The sequence below is a fragment of the Macaca thibetana genome, chromosome 17, assembly GCF_024542745.1.
Source record: "Macaca thibetana thibetana isolate TM-01 chromosome 17, ASM2454274v1, whole genome shotgun sequence".
Classification (NCBI taxonomy): Eukaryota; Metazoa; Chordata; class Mammalia; order Primates; family Cercopithecidae; genus Macaca; species Macaca thibetana.
Window position 1 is genome coordinate 79,952,214 of NC_065594.1, and position 19,992 is coordinate 79,972,205.

At 38.6% G+C, this 19,992-nt stretch overlaps 1 protein-coding gene and 1 pseudogene across 3 annotated transcripts in view; one reads left to right on the forward strand and one right to left on the reverse strand.

The window, feature by feature from the left end:
* Window positions 1–19,992, forward strand: part of PCCA (propionyl-CoA carboxylase subunit alpha) — a 438,112-nt gene that overhangs the window by 40,541 nt on the left and 377,579 nt on the right. The window contains exon 1 of one of the 3 annotated variants that reach the window (XM_050765976.1): window positions 923–1,221. The exons of the other annotated variants lie outside the window; for them this stretch is intronic. The gene's annotated coding sequence lies outside the window, so the exon portion shown is untranslated. Of the gene's footprint in view, window positions 1–922; window positions 1,222–19,992 lie in introns of those variants that run through there. 3 annotated transcript variants of the gene reach the window in all.
* On the reverse strand, window positions 18,261–18,892 carry LOC126940220 (60S ribosomal protein L15-like; annotated as a pseudogene).

A 19,992-nucleotide genomic window follows, 5' to 3' on the forward strand; every position in this document is an offset into this window, starting at 1 on the left:
GCACCCAGCCCTGAATAACTCTTTAGAAACAGAAAAAATCTCTGGTGGCTGGTTAAATAGTAAATACAAATAAATCTATAAACTTCATATATATCAATAAGGTAGAAAATACAAGAAATGTAACCTTGTAGAAGCAATGGAAATGATAAAACACTGTATGATGTGAATTTAAAATGAAACTTTTAGGACTTACATGAGGACTTCTTGTTTTTGTATAGGGAAACCGATTTTTAAAAATGCTCTTTAGTTCTAAATTAATCTGTACATTTTCTATTAAATCCTAATATAACAACATAATTGGGGGGGGATTGACAAAGAGTAAATATGCAAGAATAGCCTAGATAATTCTGAGGAAAATTGACGGGGAGTAGCCTAACATATTAAAATACATTTTAATACATTATAAGTCAGCAAGAAGAGATAGGTCTGTGGAATAAATTTGTTAGATTTTAGGCAGTGGGGTGATGTGGGAGGATTTTTGAGTTGTTAAAGAGGGTCTTATGAATATTATTTGGATTTAGAAGACGAAGTAATTCTAGGATTGCTTGCCTCTAATTTACTGTGATTTTTAGGTATCTCAGAGAAGATGAGAACTATAAGGAATGAGAAATGTTTAATGGCTTTAGTGACTAGGAGTTTCTAAATGGGCACATGGGCCGATTTCGTTAGTTTGGTGAATACTGGGAACAAAGAATTTGGGAATTTAAGATTGTTGTACTTCTCCAAATGAATGTTAGATAACATTATGTTTTAAGTATAAAGACTAGTATGTCTTTCCACAAAAATAGTAAAATATATTGTTACATCTATATCAAACTGCTAAAATTAGTTTTGATTTTTTTTTTAAAATGAGATCTCATCAGGTTAAATGAAAAGAATTGAGAATCTTCATTCCCAAAGAGGAAAATGATTCTGTACATCAACAGAATCATTCAACCTTTGACTGTATTTTCTATCCACGTTCCTAAATTGAACCTATCTATACATATTTTGTTGCTTTGTCTGTTTACAGTCATGTTGGATTTAAATGAGAAATATCTGATTTTACCACGTTGAAACAAGAACCTAAAATCAAGGAAGTACTCACTGTGACTCACATCTTACCCAGGCAGCCTGCTGTTGAAAGGATGATCCCTGGTGCGCACTGTAGTCTCAGCCTCAGGATTCTATAATGAGATTGAGTGGGGTTTCCTGTGAGCAGTCTGGGGTGATTGATATAAGGTGAGGGCAATCATCACTTTTTATGCCTACCCTTGATAATATATCCCTGCTGTCTGGGGAGGTACTGAGGACAAATAGGACTTCGTGATGTCTAAGTAATTAGTGTATGTTGGTTCCAGCTGAACAAACTTGAGGGTAATGATCAGGTAAATGGAAATGGAACACATTAATGCATACTAAGGTATAAAAGACTTTAGGGTTAAACTTTTCAACATTTTCTGGGATTATTGGAATATCTTTATTTCATTTTTTATATTTACATGTCTCTGTATATGCGTACATTTATTTATATTTTTTGTCAGCGTATCTTCAGTTTTACCTTAGATGTATATAGAGATGAAAGCAACTTAAATGTGAAAACTTCAAACATTTTTTTTCTCCTTTACATGATTTCAGAATATTTTCAAACTTCTTCTATTTGGAAAGGAGTTAAGGTTCTTAAATAACCATTTTTAAAAAAATTTCACAAAAATTGTTAATGGACTTGTTTGGAGCTGATGCCTATCACTGATCCTCAAATAGGAACAAATGACTAAAGTCAGGCTTAGAAAACTTTTATGGGGTGTTAACTGAAAAATATCAGGTGACCCTTTGTGTGTGTGTGTGTGTGTGTGTGTGTGTGTGTGTGTGTGTGTGTAGTTGAGAATGTTATATTTAAGTAACATTTTCTTAAATTGCCTTTTCTTAGTAAAGGATATTTTAAGATGATGGCTGTCCTGGTCCATGTTTCACAGTTGGTCTTAATTAGATCAGAAACATTTCCAGACATTTAGGTTGCAAGAGGAAATCTATAGGATTCTTAATTTATTCTTACAACAGGTATTTATAGTTGCCATTCTTCAATATTAACTTTCCTTATCAACAACAAAAAGTCTTGTGGCAAAGCCTCTGAAGAGTGACTGCAGTACTGCATTTAATGGGAAGGGAGGAATTCTTTGCCTTAGTATATGGTTTTGAATCTGGGAGTCTGGGAATTATGTAATCAAAGGGTTTAAAAAATGGCATAATGGCTTTAAAACTTGCTATTTCTCACTTTTCTTATAAAACTTAGCCTTCAGAAATCTTTTTAGATTAAGAATACAATGTATCTACTATGCAAATTTGAAACAATAGACTTTTCATTAAAGAACTAACCGAGAGAAGAAAGTGTTTAAGATGTTTAGACATTTCCTTTTCTTTTTTGCTTTTGTTGTCTTTGGAAAAACTTACTTTGCAGAAACAGTATGCTGCATCAATTTTAAATGTTTTGATTATCTTTGGCTTGGCTAAATTCCTTTCTCTCCATTTTTGGGTAAAATGGAATAGGATGGGATTCCTGGTAGGTATTTGTTCACATTAATATTATATTTAATTGGAGATCCTGCAGAATAGTAGCAGGAGGCTGAAGAGAATTATTTAGCATTAGCAATGGCTCGTCTGGGAGTTGTGGACTAATCAAGGCGCTGCAGTGTTAGTGGTGGGGATGATGGGAGTTATGACGATTATGACATGTAAGCATGTCTGTTACGAATTGGACAGGCAATGAGTTAATCAAGAAGTACGTTAAATGGCTTCCATGCTGATTCATTATTATCTACCATAGTGCCTGTCAGGTTGTGTATTTAAAAAACACAATCATTGCCAAATTCAATATGTATATGAGCTGAATTCAGCCATTGTTTGCTTTTCCATAAAATAACCTCAGATTACCTTATATGTATAAAAATAGAAAATTATGTCAACTGTGCTGTGATTTGTGTTTTAAAGTACAGTATCTGTTTTTGTTAACAGAGTCATTTAAACATATGTTTGCCCTTTCATGTATTCGTTGTAAATATTCTCTGGCTTGTTTTCTATGCATAAAGGGTTTGGGTTTGAAAGTAAAATTTATGTGTCTTTACTTTTCAAGATGAAAAAATAATTCCACTGTTTCAGAGACAAATTAACACATGAACTATGGACAAATCAAAGCATGAATCTTTTCCACCATCAAAACGCTCCTAAATTGGGGGTGCGGTTGGGAGCCTCCTTTGCTGTAGCGGGGGGTCTCTTTGTGCCAGGTAGACAGAACCATTCTATGCCCAGCATGGTTGGAGTTATCTGTCAGGAAACTATCTATTAGAAATGCTAGAAATGTATGCTTTTTTGGGGGAATGGAACTAATAAATTGAATTCCTTTTAGAAAATAAATTGAAATGCAGCATAAATCCATGACCAAACTGGATTATATCTCTAGACAAATGTAAAGAGTTATTGCACAGATGAACACCTTTTTTTTGGTTATTGTGAGCACTGCCAAATTTAATAAAACTTTCTGCCAAATTGTGACCTTTATGTATTAACGTAATTAAAGCAGTATTATGGGTAATACTCAGTGTTAACCTGTGGGTGGCTGTTATTGAAATCCATTTTCTGTGGAGTTAGTATTAGTGGTCAGCAACATCAGAAGTAAAACTTGCAACCAAGACCCTCCCATGGGTGCTGTGAGCTCAGCAGGTTAAATTGTCAAAAACCAGTAAAGCTTCTTAAAGGACTGATAGTTTAAGTCACCTGGAGTTAAAGGTAAACTAGTCATTCCAGTCAAGATGGACTATGACTTTTTGCAGCAGTCAGGCAAAAATTATATTTGGGCAGGATTTATATCAGTGTCTTCATGTATGACTTACTCATTTGTGTGTTTATATACCTTGCTATTTAAATTCAGTAAAACCATCCGGCTTTTTTTAATCTATGGGAAGTGACCTGTGGATATTTTCTTTTATAAAATGTTAAGGAAATGTCTCAAGACTTTCTTAATTTTTTGTTAATAACTTACACTGAAGTTACTTTTTATTTTTATTTATAGTAAAATTTTAAATTAAGAACAAAACAGTGAAATATTGTATTAATATATCTTTTTGGTTTTGTTTATTTTATAATTTCTGATGAACTTAAACAACATGGTTTAAAGGGAACTTATGTATTTCAATGTAATTAATACCTGCTGGCATGGAAAAGTACCTAATCATGGATTTATTTTTCTCTAAGCAGCTATTTGGGAAGGATCGGAAGTCCTATCTTACTGAAAAAGCATACATTTAATAAAAGATTTGATATACAGTTTAACTTATTCTGATGTTCCAGTGTTTCTAAGGCCATGACTTAACTCATTTTTACAGCCTCACTCATTCAGACTACTGAGTGGAAGGAAAGGACATGGTTATTCCAAATAATGCCTCTCACTCATTGAGTATCTATGGTGTACTAGAAAAGCACATAATTACATAAGGATTGAATTGTTGTTACCATTTTAAATTGAGAAAATTGGGCCCTCAAGTATAAAGCCAGTCTTCGGGTTGCCAAAGATCACTGCGCTAGTGAATAGTGGAGCTAAGATTCGAATTATGTGTAACTTCTAAGTTGTACTCTTTCCACTGTTTTTTTGCTTTCCATGTTGCTTCTCATACTAAGTGTAAGGAAAAGTCCCCTCCCGCCACAAAATGAAGTGAAGTTTATTACTTTGAAGGCAGAGTTTTTATTAGTGCCTGTTGGAGGCCAGGTACTATGATAGGTACTGGAACAAGAAGAGCCACTGGAAGTGATAGGATTGCTGCTTTGGAGATGGTTATAGAGAAATAAAACATAATTACAAATTGTGATAAGTGTTATGAGGGAAACAAGTTGTTGAGAGAGAATTGTGGTTCCCTTCACTAGTAGGGTGCTCAGGGAAAGTCTTGCTGAGGGTAAAATGTAAGCTAAGACTGATGGATGAGAAGGAGTCAGCCAGCTAGGCAGACAAGACGGCTTGTGCAAAGGCCCTGAGCCACTCCAGTCTGCTTCTGTCCTCAGTACTCTACTAAGAGTTCCTGCTAGTGTGACCACCAGTTTTCTCATGTTAAGTCCAGTGGACATTTTTCAGTCCTTTTCTATTTGACTTCCCAGAAGCTTTTAACACTATTACCCTTTTTCAGACACTCTCATCCTCTGGCTTTGGTGCCATTTTAATCTCCTAGTTTTCTTTATACTTCTGTGGCCCTCTTCTGTGTCCTCTCTACAGGAATCACTCAAGGTTTGATGGGTGGGCTCTTCTTAAAATTGTTTTCTTTTTGTACTTTCTCTACCCATACCCCGAAAGATCACATTCTCTTCCACTTCTATTTCTGTGGTTTTAATCAACCACAGTTGTCAACCACAGTTGACTCCAACTCTGTTTCTCTCTCTCTGTGACGTCTTTAGTTGGATATTTTACAACTACCTCAAACCCAGCATTACCCAAACTGAAATTTGATCCTTCAGGCTTCTTGTATTTGAATCCTACTGCAGAAGCACAAGATGTAGGACTTTATGTTCACCATCATTCTTTCTTTCATTTCTCATTTCCAATTTATGAGCAAGTCCTTTTCATAAATAATTTTGGAATCTAGTCACCTCTCTTCACTTTGTTATTGCTTCTTTAGCAAGGTCTTTTAAAATCCTTTTCTAGTTAGTCTTTTAATCTTTTAGACTGATAAAATTAATTTCATCTGGGGCAGTTTATCTGATGTGAACTGTTTCAGTTTCTGAAGTTTTGTTTGTTAGCGAATGTTTTCTTACTCTGTTTTGGAATTTTACTTCATAGGCTCTTTTTTCTGGTGAAAGTTAAAAAAGATTGTTGCTCTTCATCCTTCATCTTCTCCCTCCCCTTTGCTTCCTTGACCTTCCTCTTCCTCTCTCTTTCCTAGTTTCTCTCTTACCTCCGTCACTGCTGCCTCCCACCTTCTCCCTGACCAGTAGTTTGTGGTTGCCCACCTCCTGGCATTTTGGATTCCTAATCTACATCCAGGTTTTATGGTGCCAGTCTGGACACATGGCAGCTTAGTCCCAGCAGCTCGTTCAGATTTTGACCCTAAGGCTGTGTTCTGCCTCCCTAGGTCCACAGTCTCTAGGTGTTATAGTGAGCTGTAGTTGCAGACTGTACTTGGTGGCCTTCTCTTTAGGCCAAGGGCAGTTCCTCTTTGGCCTGGTTTTCGCCAGTGGCCCTGGCTCTCTTCTCAGTCTTCTCAGAACATTCTCACCATCTGTACTTTGCATTTGGCACTTCCTGCTTCTGAAGAACCAGCCAGTGGTTAGCATTGTTACGTGTTTTTCTCCTGTTTTGAGTTTGTGAAATGTTTACCACTTATTTCTGCTTACCTGTTTTCTTAGTTTTCTTTTCTGGGTTTTATTGTCATTGCTGTACATTTGAAATAGAGAGAGCTTTTTAAATATGAACTCACTGTGCCATCCTTTTTTTGTGCTAAATTTATTGAGGTCTTGAATCTATAGGTTTATGTCTTTTACCAAACTTGGGACATTTTCAGTCCTTATTTTTCTGATAGACATGTATGTTAGACCTTCAAGTATTATTCCAGAGTTTCTTGTTAATTTTTTCTAGTCTTTTTTTCTCTCTTGTTTCAGATTGTATAATTTCTGTTGATCAGTCTTCAGATTTATTGACTCTTTCCTTTGTCATCTGTAGTCTACTCTTGAGCCCATCCAGTATGTTTTTTCTTAAAATTTGGTTATTGCATATTTTAGTTTAAAAATTTCCATTGGTTTCTTTTTATACGTTCGATTTCTTTTCTGATACTTTCAAATTTTCTGTTTGTTTCAAGAGTGTTCATAATTGCTTGTTGGAAAATTTTAATGATAACTTCCTTAAAATTTTTGTGAGATAATGTCAACATTTTTGTCACATTGGTCTTGGTATTTGATTTTTCCTTCGCTGTAAGAGATTTACCTGGTTCTTGGGTTAATTTTAGATGTTTTGAGTATGATGTTATGAGACATAATCCTCTGAATTTAGTTCATATCGTTTTGGATGTTAATATTTTTGTTTTAGTAGCAGTTAACTTGGTTAGCTTCAGAGCGCACATTCCAGTTTTTTTTTTTCCTGTGGGCTGTGGGTCTTTGTACAGCTATTCAGATCTGCCCCACATATGTGTCAACAAGTCATCAGTCTGGGATGTGTGGTTAGTTCAGTGTTTAAATTCTTTGGTATACTTATTAGGATTACATCCATACATGCCCAACCTAGGGAAGAGCTCAGAAGTTCATAAACAACTTTTCTTGTGTCACTTCTCCATGCTAGCTTCTCCCATTCTGGTTCTTTAGGCCTTCACTTTTCAGTCTTCTTACTTAGAAATCTGAGGTTTTAGTTACCTTGCTCTGCTGTTCTAATTTTGTGTTTGTGGCCAGCACGTGTTAAGAGCACAGAGAGAGTAGAAAAAATCTTGGGGTTTTACCTACCCTCTTGAGACTGCAGTTTCACTGATTGGAGAATAATGTTTCTTCTCTCATTGTTTTGACTCTTGCTGGCACCTGTGTCTGCCACTGGTACCACAGCCACAAAATTACTTGGGGACTGGGGCAAAAAAGAATAGAGCAAAAGAAAAAATATATGGGAATTGAGATTTCCATAATGTTGTAAGTATCAGGAACTCCCTTTTCTGCCTTTTGAGTGAGATGAGTAGGGCTTCTCCTGGAGTTCTCTCTGTCAGAGTCCCCATGCCTACTTTGCATTTCAGGCTTTTCCAAGGTCGGGCAGGGAGATCATGGGAGGAAAAGAAAATGATAAAACTCACCACTTATTTATAGTAATTTCAATTCTTTTCTTCCTTGATCTGCCTGCTACTGTTTGCTTTTCCAAGTCTATAAATACTTGATTCGTGCATTCTCTTGAAGTTTCATAGTTGCATTCAGTGGGATAGTCAGGGTGGAGCATGCTTAGTCTATCTTACCTGCAGTTAGAATGGCCAGGGGTGTTTCTTGAAAGCTACTTAAAAAACAAATGTGGGAAGGAATTTGCTGCAGCAGAATGCATGTTTGCATCCCGTGTATTATGCTGTGTATCCTATATTATGGTAAAAGTTTGGTTAGATAACAGAGGAAAATAAAGGAGGTTTTCATTGTTGATAGCCCTATGTCCTAACCTTCATCTGAGGTTACTGGGAGAGAAAGGAAAGTGTTACAGCTAATTGCTTGAATGACTCAACTGCAGTAATATATAGTAAGCTGCTATTAATGATGCAGTGTAGTTTGCCTCCTGTGGATGTTATTTTCTTTCCATAGGAGATAAATATTGAGAATCACAGACTTCCCAAAATCCAAACACTTTACCGAGACATTCAAGATCCATTCAAGTTCCTACTAATTTTTCTTCTGCCATCCTTTCCCATCAGTCCCTTTTCATACACTTTATTTTCAGGTCATCTTACAGATTTCTCAATAGACTGGCACTTTTCACATTTCCACCATTTCGAATGTGCTCTTTCTCTGTTAGTTCTCTCTCACTTTTTTCATTTATTAGAAATCCAGTTTTATTGTTCAATAGCCAATTCTTTGTGAAACCATTTTCTATGTTAGCAACTTGTACATATTATTTTTTATTACATTTATGTATTTATTTATCAGATGGAGTCTCACTCTGTCACCCAGGCTGGAGTGCAGTGGCGCGATCTTGGCTCACTGCAGCCTCCATCTCCCAGGTTCAAGTGATTGTTATGCCTCAGCCTCTTGAGTAGCTGGGATTACAGGCATGCGCCACCATGCCCAGCTGATTTTTTTGTATTTTTAGTAGAGACAGGGTTTCACCATGTTGGTCAGGCTGGTTTCAAACTACTGACCTCAAGTGATCCGCCCGCCTTGGCCTCCCAAAGTGCTAAGATTACAGGCGTGAACCACCACACCCAGCCTTTATTATCTTAATTGCAGTTGGTGTATAAGTCTATCTTTCATACCAGACCAAACTCCTGGAGGGGTAGGGAACTGTGATTTATTATCTTTTTATACCTTGCTGTAATAAAATATACCTGTCATAAATGTTTGAGTGGATCAGGGAAAAGAAAGGAAGTGTTCACGATTTAGTTAATGTTAAAGGGATGTGATGGGTGGAACATCAAATAGTTGAATTAGAGAAGAGAGTGGAAAACAGAGGCACGTACTGTATAAATGGAATTGGAACTAATGTTTTAGGAAATATGTTTTGATGACTTGGAGTGTTGGCAATAATACTTGGAAATTCATTTTTTCTGATCTTTTTATTATATACAGTTTTTCTTCCAGTAGGGCAGATTTTTTTTGTTTTTCTCTAGTTCTTTCTCTTCAGAGAGCCAGCTGCCACCTCTTATAAGGTAGGGTTTTTCTGCCTTGTGTTGTCCAGATATTTCTTTTTATTTGAATTTATTTATTTACTCTTTTACACAAAAGAGGCATGCCAACAGCTGTGCCCAAGTGTTCTTTCTTAAGTCAGCCAGACATTTGGACTTGGAGAAAAGTTAGATTTTGAAATAAAATAAAATAAAAGACAAGGGGATTATAGCCCTTCATTCAACCATTTATTTTTTCCTTGCGCATTGCTGCTGCCAGGTAGGGTTTCTTTAACCCATCTTTATAGTACATCTTGTCACAAATTTACTTCCCAAAATTAAAGGACTAATTCTTCCTGAAATCTCTATGAGATGAAATGAACCTTCTGTTTTTTTTATTTTACTTTTTTGAGGTGGCGTCTTGCTCTGTCTCCTAGGCTGGAATGCAACCTCCGCCTCCTGGGTTCAAGCGATTCTCCTACCTTAGCCTCCCGAGTAGCTAGGATTACAGGTGCGTGCCAGCACACCCAGCTAATTTTTATCTTTTTAGTAGAGATGGGGTTTTGCCATGTTGGCCAGGCTGGTCCCAAACTGCTGACCTCAGGTGATCCACCCGCCTCAGCCTCCCAAAGTGCTGGGATTACAGGCGTGAGCCACCGCACCTGGCTGAAATGAGCCTTCTTACAGACTGGAGTCTATGCCGTTGTCCTAGCATGAGGCTGGTAAGCTTGCTGACATCATGCTTGCTTGGGCTTTCATCTGATATGGTTCAGCTGGTGGCCCAGCATAGCATATCAGGCTCCCTGTATATGACAGTGCCGCTGGAGGTGGGTCATTTGATCTCCCATGATACATTTATGTTCTTTCACATTTTGGACCCTGATTCTTCACTTTGCATGGGGCTTCAATTCCAAGGAAGGTAGGAGTTGAGATATAGGTACCCTTCTTTATTTCAATCCTGCTACTCTTGCTATATTTATCTGAGTGTGGTTCTCTTATACTCTCTAAGTCCCCAAAGAGGAATTTCTGTCCCTGGTAGCTGGGCCTACTTAAGGAGTTGCAGGTAAATTCAGTGAATGGCACAATCACTTTGGGTCTTTAACTATTGAGTTAAAATATCTTTGGCCAGGTGCAGTGGCTCATACCTGTAATCCCAGCACTTTGGGATGCTGAGGTGGGTGGATCATTTGAGGGTCAGGAGTTTGAGACCAGCCTGACCAACATGGTGAAACCCCATCTCTACTAAAAATACTAAAAAAATTAGCTAGCTGTGGTGGTGCATGCCTGTAGTCCCAGCTACTTGGGAGGCTGAGGCACGAGAATCGTTTGCACCTGGGAGGCAGAGACTGCAGTGAGCCGAGATTGCGCTGCTGCACGCCAGCCTGGGCGACAGAGTGAGACTCTGCATCCAAAAAAAAAAAAAAAAACCAAAAAAACTTTATTAATTATTAGTCTTGGATGAATAGGAAGAAATAAAAATTGTTTCTTGAGCTCCTTCAAAGTACTCATTCTGTCTTCGGGTATAGAAGACTTTTCTTTCTTGGGAAATGGGAAGAAAGAATTTATTTTTGAAGAGAAAATAAAACACTTCTAGAGATTTTTGTTTTCTTTTTGTTGTTGTTGTTTGTTTGTTTTTGAGTCAGGGTCTTGCCCTGTCACCCAGGCTAAAGTGTAGTGGCATGACCATAGCTCACTGCAACTTCCAACTCATGGGCTCAAGCAATCATTCTGCCTCAGCCTCCCAAGTAGCTGGGATTCCAGGTGCCAGCCACCATGTCTGGCTAATTAAAAGAATTTTTTTTTTTTTTTTTTGTCGAGATGGGTCCTCTTTATATTGCCCAGGCTGGTCTGGAACTCCTGGGCTCAAATGATCCTCCCACCTTGGCCTCCGAAAGTATTGGGTTTACAGGCATGAGCCACCATGCCCGGCCCCAGATATTTCTGATGTCTTTAAATTTCATCTCACTGCTTAGTGAGAAATGACTGTGCTAAGAAAACTTCTTGAACTCCATAACTGCTTTTCATGATTACCTTCAATGTCTGGGAGCTAACTATAGCAGGAAACTTTTGAGTGGTTGATTTTGCTGCTATTTGTTATACTCATCTGAAAGTTTTTGGGAAGAAACTAAACAACCATATACCATAAATCAAGAGTTGTCCTGTCTTTTGGGATCCCAGGAAAAATATTGGATAATGTGGGAAATGGAATCTGAGCTCAGAAAGCCAGCTTTTGAGTTTCTAGGAATGCCATGATGTCTGAATAGATACTATGAGAAAGATACTCACCATTAATATACATCAGTAGAGGAATGGCTGTAATGGTTTGGGACTGCTATGATCCCTTTCATGTACTCATTTTTATATCATATTAGATGCTCACTAGATTAGCTGATGCTTTTCATGATAGTCTTAAAAATAAGTTTTAACTGATTAATTTTAGAAAACTATGTTCTTGTTTATAATCTTTGATTTTTTTTTTTTTTTTTTTTTTTTTTGAGACGGAGTCTCGCTCTGTCGCCCAGGCTGGAGTGCAGTGGCATGATCTCGGCTCACTGTAACCTCTGCTTCCCAGGTTCACGCCATTCTCCTGCCTCAGCCTCCCATGTGGCTGGGACTACAGGCGCCTGCCACCGCGCCCAGCTAGTTTTTTGTATTTTTTTAGTAGAGACAGGGTTTCACCGTGTTAGCCAGGATGGTCTCAATCTCCTGACCTCGTGATCTGCCTGTCTCGGCCTCCCAAAGTGCTAGGATTACAGGCTTGAGCCACCGCGCTCGGCCTAATCTTTGATTTTTAAATTAATAATACATACACTATATATTTCCTTTGTTAAGAAATGAAAAAATTGAAAAGTCTTGACTTATAATTAAGGCTTTTGGGATGAGTCAGACTTCATCTTCCTGTCCCAAATTCCCAGGGAAGAGAAAAAGTTAAAGAGAAAAGACCTAAAGATAAACAACAAACCAGAATTTTAATGGAAAACGGTGAAGAATACTTGTGGGATCCTGGAAACGCTGGTCCTGGAAACAGAGGAATTTTGAAAGAGAGATGGCTGATGGGATCATGCAGCAGGAAACCCCAGTCTGAAACAGATAGGAGAGGATGGCTGCAAAGATGGGAGCAGCTCCAGAGGAGACAGCCTTGAGCGCAAGAAGTGACATCCAGCCAGGTGATTCCTCCACACTCAGTGTCCATGAGGGAGCAGATGATTCATAAACCGGTAGAGCCATATCTTGGAATTCTTTAGTAGTTAAAAAGACTGAGGTGGATCTCTATATATCAACAGAGAACATCTCTAAGACATTAAAAATTGAAAGAGAACTTGTGTAAGGACACGTATGGTATAATGATACCATTAATGGTAAAAGAATCCCACCCTAAAATATTTTTATAGTTACCTATATAAAAGCATAGAGCATAGGTTCTAAACAGTGGCACTATTCGTATTATGGATTAGAGAACTCTGTCATGGGTGACTGTCCTGCACATTATAGGATTTTTAGCAGCATCCCTGGCATCTTACCCACTAGATACTAGTAGTGTCCCCCCAGGGCCCAGTAGTGACAGCCAAAACTGTGTACAGACATTGCCAACTGTGTCCTGGGGGACAAAATTGCTCCAAGTTGGGATCCCTTGGCATCTATTGAAGTCTAATAATGCATATTCACTTGTTAAGTGATTACCGGAGAGAGACATTGTAATGGGTACAGGTGTGGTCAGTGGAGTTGTTAGCTTTATTTTGAATAAGAATGTTTAGGTATTACAAAAAAGCGGTGGCTCACACCTGTAATCCCAGCACTTTGGGAGGCCAAGGCGGGCCGATCATGAGGTCAGGAGATCGAGACCATCCTGGCTAACATTGTGAAACCCCGTCTCTACTAAAAATACACAAAAAAAGCTGGGCTTGGTGGCGGGTGCCTGTAGTCCCAGCGACTCAGGAGTCTGAGGCAGGAGAATCGCTTGAACCCAAGAAGTGGAGGTTGCAGTGAGCCGAGAATGCGCCATTGCACTCCAGCCTGGGCGAAAGAGTGAGACTCCGTCTCAAAAAAAAGTAGTTTAGGTATTACATATATTTACATATATTACATGTAATTAAAAACAAAACAAAACAAAAGATAGTTTCCTTTCTTTTTTTGAGTCTCACTCTGTCGCCCAGGCTGGATTGCCCTGGTGCAATCTCAGCAGCTCGCTGCAACCTCTGCCTCCTGGGTTCAAGTGATTCTTGTGCCTCAGTCTCCCAAGCAGCTGGGACCATAGACGTGCGCCACCATACCTGGCTAATTTTTTGTATTTTTAGCACAGATGGGGTTTCGCCATGCTGGCCAGGCTGATCTCAAACTCCTGGCCTCAAGTGATCCACCTGCCTCCACTTCCCAAAGTGCTGGGATTACAGGCGTGAGCTACCGCACGGGCCAGCTTTGCTTTTTTATAAGATGTCTGTTGTATTAAATTTAAAAATGGTTAATGGTGGCTGGGTGCGGTGGCTCATGCCTGTAATCCCAGCACTTTGGGAGGCCGAGGCGGATGGATCACGAGGTCAGGAGTTCGAGACCAGCCTGACCAACATGGTGAAATCCCGTCTCCACTAAAACTACAAAAGTTAGCCTGGTGGTGTGGCACATGCCTGTAATCCCAGCTACTCAGGAGGCTGAGGCAGGAGAATCACTTGAATCCAGGAGGTGGAGGTTGCAGTGAGCCGAGATCGTGCTACTCTACTCCAGCTTGGGTGACAGAGTGAGACTCTATCTCAAAAAAAAAAAAAAAGATTAATGGTTAGGAGAAATACAGATAGCTCACAAACAAGCAAATATGCCCAAACTCATTACCACGAAAATGCAAATTAAAAAAAGGAGGAATCATTTTTCTCCATTACATTAATAAAATTAGAAAGATAAACCATGTTCAATGATGGTGTAGTGTGGGGAAATTAATCTCTAATAGTAGTGTAAGTTGACCTAAGATTTTAAGTGTGTAGTTTGCGGTATTTGTACTTTTAAATATTTTTCTTATAGAAATATACATATGTATACAGATTGGCATGTTTAGGGAAGCTTATTGCAGTGCACAATACCGGCAAATTGGAACCATGTCCAATATTAGGAGAATGGTTAAAGTTATGGTTCATCTACATTACTTAGAAATACTGGGTAGCAGTTAAAAATTATGAGGTAGAATTCTAAAAAAAAAAAAAAAACAAAAACTGAGCGATAAAATTACTTGTAGAATAAATAATATGTAGTGTGATTCAGTTTAAACCAAGAAAAATCTTAAACACAAAATAAAACTCTGCAGTTTTATGTCTGCATATCCATATGAAAATGCTTAGGTAAGTTTGGAAGGACACATGCAAAACAGATAATAGCTGGATAATAATAGGAAATGGGACTAGGAGCCTTTAAAAGGGGGCAGGGAATAATGATTATCTGGTATCTATACTGTTTAAGCTTTTTTTCTTTTTAACCAAAGGAGTCTTACATTACTTGGGTAATTACAATAAAATTGAAAAATTTAAGAACATCTAAATGACTTGCTTTATATGCATAGTGTCATCATTTAGTGGCCTGTGTTGAGCAGTGATAGCTGCTGCTGGGGCTCTGGTAGGGCTTTTAAGATCTCCTGACTTTTGGTGGCTCTCTATATTTTGTGGAATTGGCATTAGCTGTTCATATGGTTTGGAAACACTTTTTAAAAAATATTGATTTCAGTGGAGATTATTTCCCAATCCTATTCCTAGAATTTCACTCTGTTATTGCTTCAGAAAGAGGTATTCAGAAATATATGCCTGCGTATTTATGTCTTCATCACTAGACCTTGAATGCATGTGTGATAGCTTTCTCTTTAGTAAGTGGAAAATAATCTTAAAGATTGCAAGCTAGAGGCCGGGCGCGGTGGCTCACGCCTGTAATCCCAGCACTTTGGGAGGCCGAGACGGGCGGATCACGAGGTCAGGAGATCGAGACCATCCTGGCTAACACGGTGAAACCCTGTCTCTACTAAAAAATACAAAAAACTAGCCGGGCGAGGTGGCGGCGCCTATAGTCCCAGCTACTCGGGAGGCTGAGGCAGGAGAATGGCGTGAACCCGGGAGGCGGAGCTTGCAGTGAGCTGAGATCCGGCCACCGCACTCCAGCCTGGGTGACAGAGCGAGACTCCGTCTCAAAAAAAAAAAAAAAAAAAAAAAAAAAAAAAGATTGCAAGCTAGAGCGGAGCCCACACTCTTACTGGTATTTTCTTGTTTCCTCCCCCAACCCTACCGTGTCATAGTTTTTCTTAGGTAGTATTATTTATTTCTTTTTTACTATGTAGTGACATTCTTCAAATGTATACTTTCATTCTGGCTTGTCAGTAATTGACCGGAAATTGTGATGGATCTGTATAGTTTTTTTTGTTTTTTATAAAATCTATATAACATAAAGTTTACCATTTTGCTCATTTTATTTCATTTATTTAATTATTATTTTATATTTTTACAGATGGGGTCACACTGTGTTACCCAGGTTGGACTCGAACTCCTGGGCTTGAGTGATCCTCCTGCCTCAGCCTCTTAAGCCGCTGGGACTACAGGGGCTGTGCCACTGCACACGGCAGTTTTAGTCTTTTTATTTGTTATTTTTTGAGACAGGGTCTCACTCTGTTACCCAGGCTGGAGTGCAGTGGTGCAATCACAGCTCACTGCCACCTCAGCCTCCACGTGGGAAGCCTCTTGGGTCTGCCACTGCTTGTCAGAAATTTTTTACTCTGAATTATTTCATATCTCAGGTGTTTTTACCTAGTTTTTTTGCACATTACCCTTCTCAAAGGCATTTGTTCAAGTTTTTCCTAAGCTAATAAAGGAAAACAAACCTGAGCCATCTCTCGGCTGTCACTCTGCCTCTCCCATTCTTTACATCCAACCATATGGACAGTCCCTGCCCCACCCAACCCCACCCCTACTCTACTTCTTCCTCTGCTTTATTGCGCAGTCCTTTGCATTGTGGTCTGGTACCCACCAGCTACACCGACATGGCTCTTGCTAAGGTTTTGCTTGAATACTTGATGTCTCCTTTCTCTCTGTCATTCCTCCCCTTCTCCCTTGATGCTTCTACTAAGGGCTCAGTGGTATGAGAAGATAGTTCTCCTCCTGCTGGTTTTCATTCTTTTGTTGTTTACTGTATCCTCAGGAATGCATGCTTGTAAGACAAAGACTAAAACAAAAAACAAAAAAACCCAAACAACAAAAAAACCCAAAACACCTTTGTTTTGGTTCCCAGATTGATTCAGTATTAGTTCCCTTGTGTGAGATGAAAACAGGATTGTAGAAAATGGGCTGGGAATTTTGTAACTGGCAAAAACGTATCCTCTTTTTTCCCTGTAGTTTTAAATTTTACCACTTTGAAAATCATGTAAGTTATCTTAGAAGAAAAATAGTAGTCACTAATTCTACCATCCAAAATAACCATGAATAAATACGTCTTGGTGCTACATGTGTAGTTTTTCAAAATGGAATCAAAAGCGAATCTTTAAAAAAATCATTTTGTTTTCTATGATCAAATTGCCTTTCAGGGAAAGGACATGCCAGAATGTTAGTTTTTTTAAAACTTGTATAACGTATCTTTAGGTACTTTGAATGAAATAGAAAGAGTTCTATTCTTTTTTTTTATAGAAATAAGATTTTATCTGGTTGATTCTTTTTTTTTTTTCCCCCCAGTTATTCAGATGAAGATTAATGCAGTTGGCTTTCCTTTCTTTAACCCTTTAGTCTTTCAGGGTAATTTTCTCTCTCTCTTTTTTGAGACTCTCAATAAGTTTATTATTTTTTAAATTGTGGTAAAATGCTTATAAGGAAATTTACCATTTTAACTATTTTTAAGTGTACAGTTCAGTGGCATTAAGTACTTTCACATTGTTGTGCAGCCATCACTATAATCTATCTCCAGAACTCTTTTCATATTACAAAACTGAAACTCTGTACCCATTAAACAGTAACTCCCCATTCCAGGCTCCCCACAGTCTCTGGCATCCACCATTCTACTTTCAGGATAATTTTCATTGGTTAGTAATGTTTGGATAATTTGATTAGATATGGTGGATACTGAAGACTGGCCAGGTTATGTAAGGTATTGCTACTTTCAGCCAGCGAGTGCATCTGGTATGTATTACGTCTTCCTTCGAGTGTTCTACCGAGTGTCTTGCATTGAAGGACATCACAAGGAAAACTCCTGTATTCTCAGTTGTGGTAGTGTCTACTTCACTACAGATCTCCTTGAGTGATAGGTTTCAGAATATCTCTAGGCATGAAGAAGCATTTCCAAAGCTGCTTGCCTTCTTTACCTTTCTCAGTATGTACTAGTTTAGAAGGTATTCAGAAGCTTTCACTGAGACCATTGAGTTTTATACTAAATACAACATCTGGCCTAGCACTTTTTATCACTCAGATGCAATCTATTTGATAAGGACAGGGACCAAATAGAGTGTCTTTTTCAATGTATTTTAGGCATCTAATTGACTAATATGAAATTTTCTATTAACTCACAGTTTTTAAATGCAGGCATAATCCCCCCCCGCACCCCCACCGTACCCCTAAGATGGAGTCTTGCTCTGTTTCCCAGGCTGGAGTGCAGTGGCCTGATCTTGGCTCACTGCAACCTCTGCCTCCCAGGTTCAGCGATTCTCCTGCCTCAGCCTCCTGAGTAGGTAGGATTACAGGCGCGCACCATTACGCCCAGCTAATTTTCTTTTGTATTTTTGGTAGAGACAGGGTTTCTCCATGTTGGTCAGGCTGGTCTTGAACCCCTGACCTTGCGATCCACCCGCCTCGGCCTCCCAAAGTGCTGGGATTACAGGCGTGAGCTACCGTGCCTGGCCGCAGGCGTAATTTTTATCCTATTTATATCCAAACATTTAAATTTATTTTTAATATTCATTTTTTTATATTTTTATTATTTATATTATTATTTCAAATTGTTTATTAGGTATGAATTTTACAAACTTTACTTATATTATCGGTAACGGTGGAGCCAGGGTAGTATTGCGCCTTCTCCAGGCTGTCCGGCGAGAACCACCAATAGTGTGGTGGAACTTAGGGCCCTTTCCAAGGCCAGGGCTGTCAGCCTGCAGATGTCAGCCCACGCATCTCCCTGTGCTGTGGACTGGTTTGGTGATCCATTAGGTGTCAGGATTTCTTCTGTTAGCTTTATGGAATGGATCAATGAGGATAACCTCAAAAAATGTATATGTGGAATCTTCACCAACCCAGTAAGAATTCAGGACTCTCAGAGCCCTACAGTGGCGTCCAGCTCCCTCCTCTGCAAGGGACTGACGGCTTGGAGCAAACCTTAGCTGGTTAACACCATGATGGACAGGCTTGCCGTAAGTCGCACCCTTAGGAACTGGGCGTTTTCGGCCACCACTGGCGAACACGAATCCTGTATATAACGTAACCTTGCTTGGTCTTGTAGTCCAGTCGGCGTGCTTTATTAGGCCGGGTGGGGCGGGGAGCCCTGTGGAGAGCAGAGAGCTGGCGGTACTGCCAGCAGCGAACCCTCAGAAGAAAGCGGACCCTCAGAAGAAAGTGCATGACATCGGGCTGCTTCTTTCTCCATAGCTCCTGGATGTACTTGTATGCACCCATCTTGGCTTACCTGATGGCAGCTGCTAGACGGAAAAAAAAAAAAAAGTTTGATTTATTTTTTAAAAGTTGGTAAAGAAGATGATTTTTCTCAGTCCTGTAAGATGAAAAACACATCTGTTGTTCTCCTAGCTTGTTATTTGGAAATTAGGCTCATGCAGGTGATAAGCTGATACAAGTAATTTTTCTCTGAAGAATAAAATAATTCAAAATATAAAACTAAATGCTTGATGGGAAAACTAATAATCTGCTTTAAAAATCTCTATTGGTTTTCTGAGAACGGAGAAGTTTATGAAGACAAACTATACTTAGTGTATATACTTAGTGTTAGTACTTAAAATGCTTTACTTTTCTTTTTGAAACCATATAACCAGCAAATCCTGCTTAATTGATTAGTTTACCTCAGTTTAAACTTTCCATGGTTGTTATATATTTCCTTTACCATTAAAATATATAAAAAGGAATTTATATTTTTCAAGATGTTGATATTTTTGAAACAAACATATCTAGTCAGCCTATGCAATATTAAGTCATTCTGCAGAATAGCATCTGCATTGCTTGAATATTGTTTTTTGTATTATTAAGCCAAAGAAAACACCTCACACATTTCATACAACAATGACAACAAAATTGAAATAGAGTTTCAAAAGTTTGTTAGATTGTTCTTTCCAAGTTGACTCTTAAGTGTCTCCTTAACTAAGGCAGCAGAGAATTCTAATGTTTTCTTTTGCATGGCTTTTTGCTACTACCGACCCTGGGCTAGACTGTGGGCTTGTTGAGACTTGAATGTACCCTGCCACCTGAAGTAAGATTTGTTCCTGCAAAGGGAGGAAAATAAGCCAACCAATCCTTTATAAACAATTTGTGTTTAGTCCTTCTTTGTAAAGTCCATAGCAGTTTTGACCTGCTTTTAATGCATAATTTATTCAAATGTTTATTGGAGCAGTCTTTTTTTTTTAACTGGAGTAATCTTAATCACCCAGTAAAATATATTAGGCTCTGAGCTAGTTCTTGGTATGTTTACAAAACGTTTGTGATAAAATAGGAAAAATGTCTATTATGCTATTAAAAAACAAAAGGGTGTAAATTATGTATGCAGTATC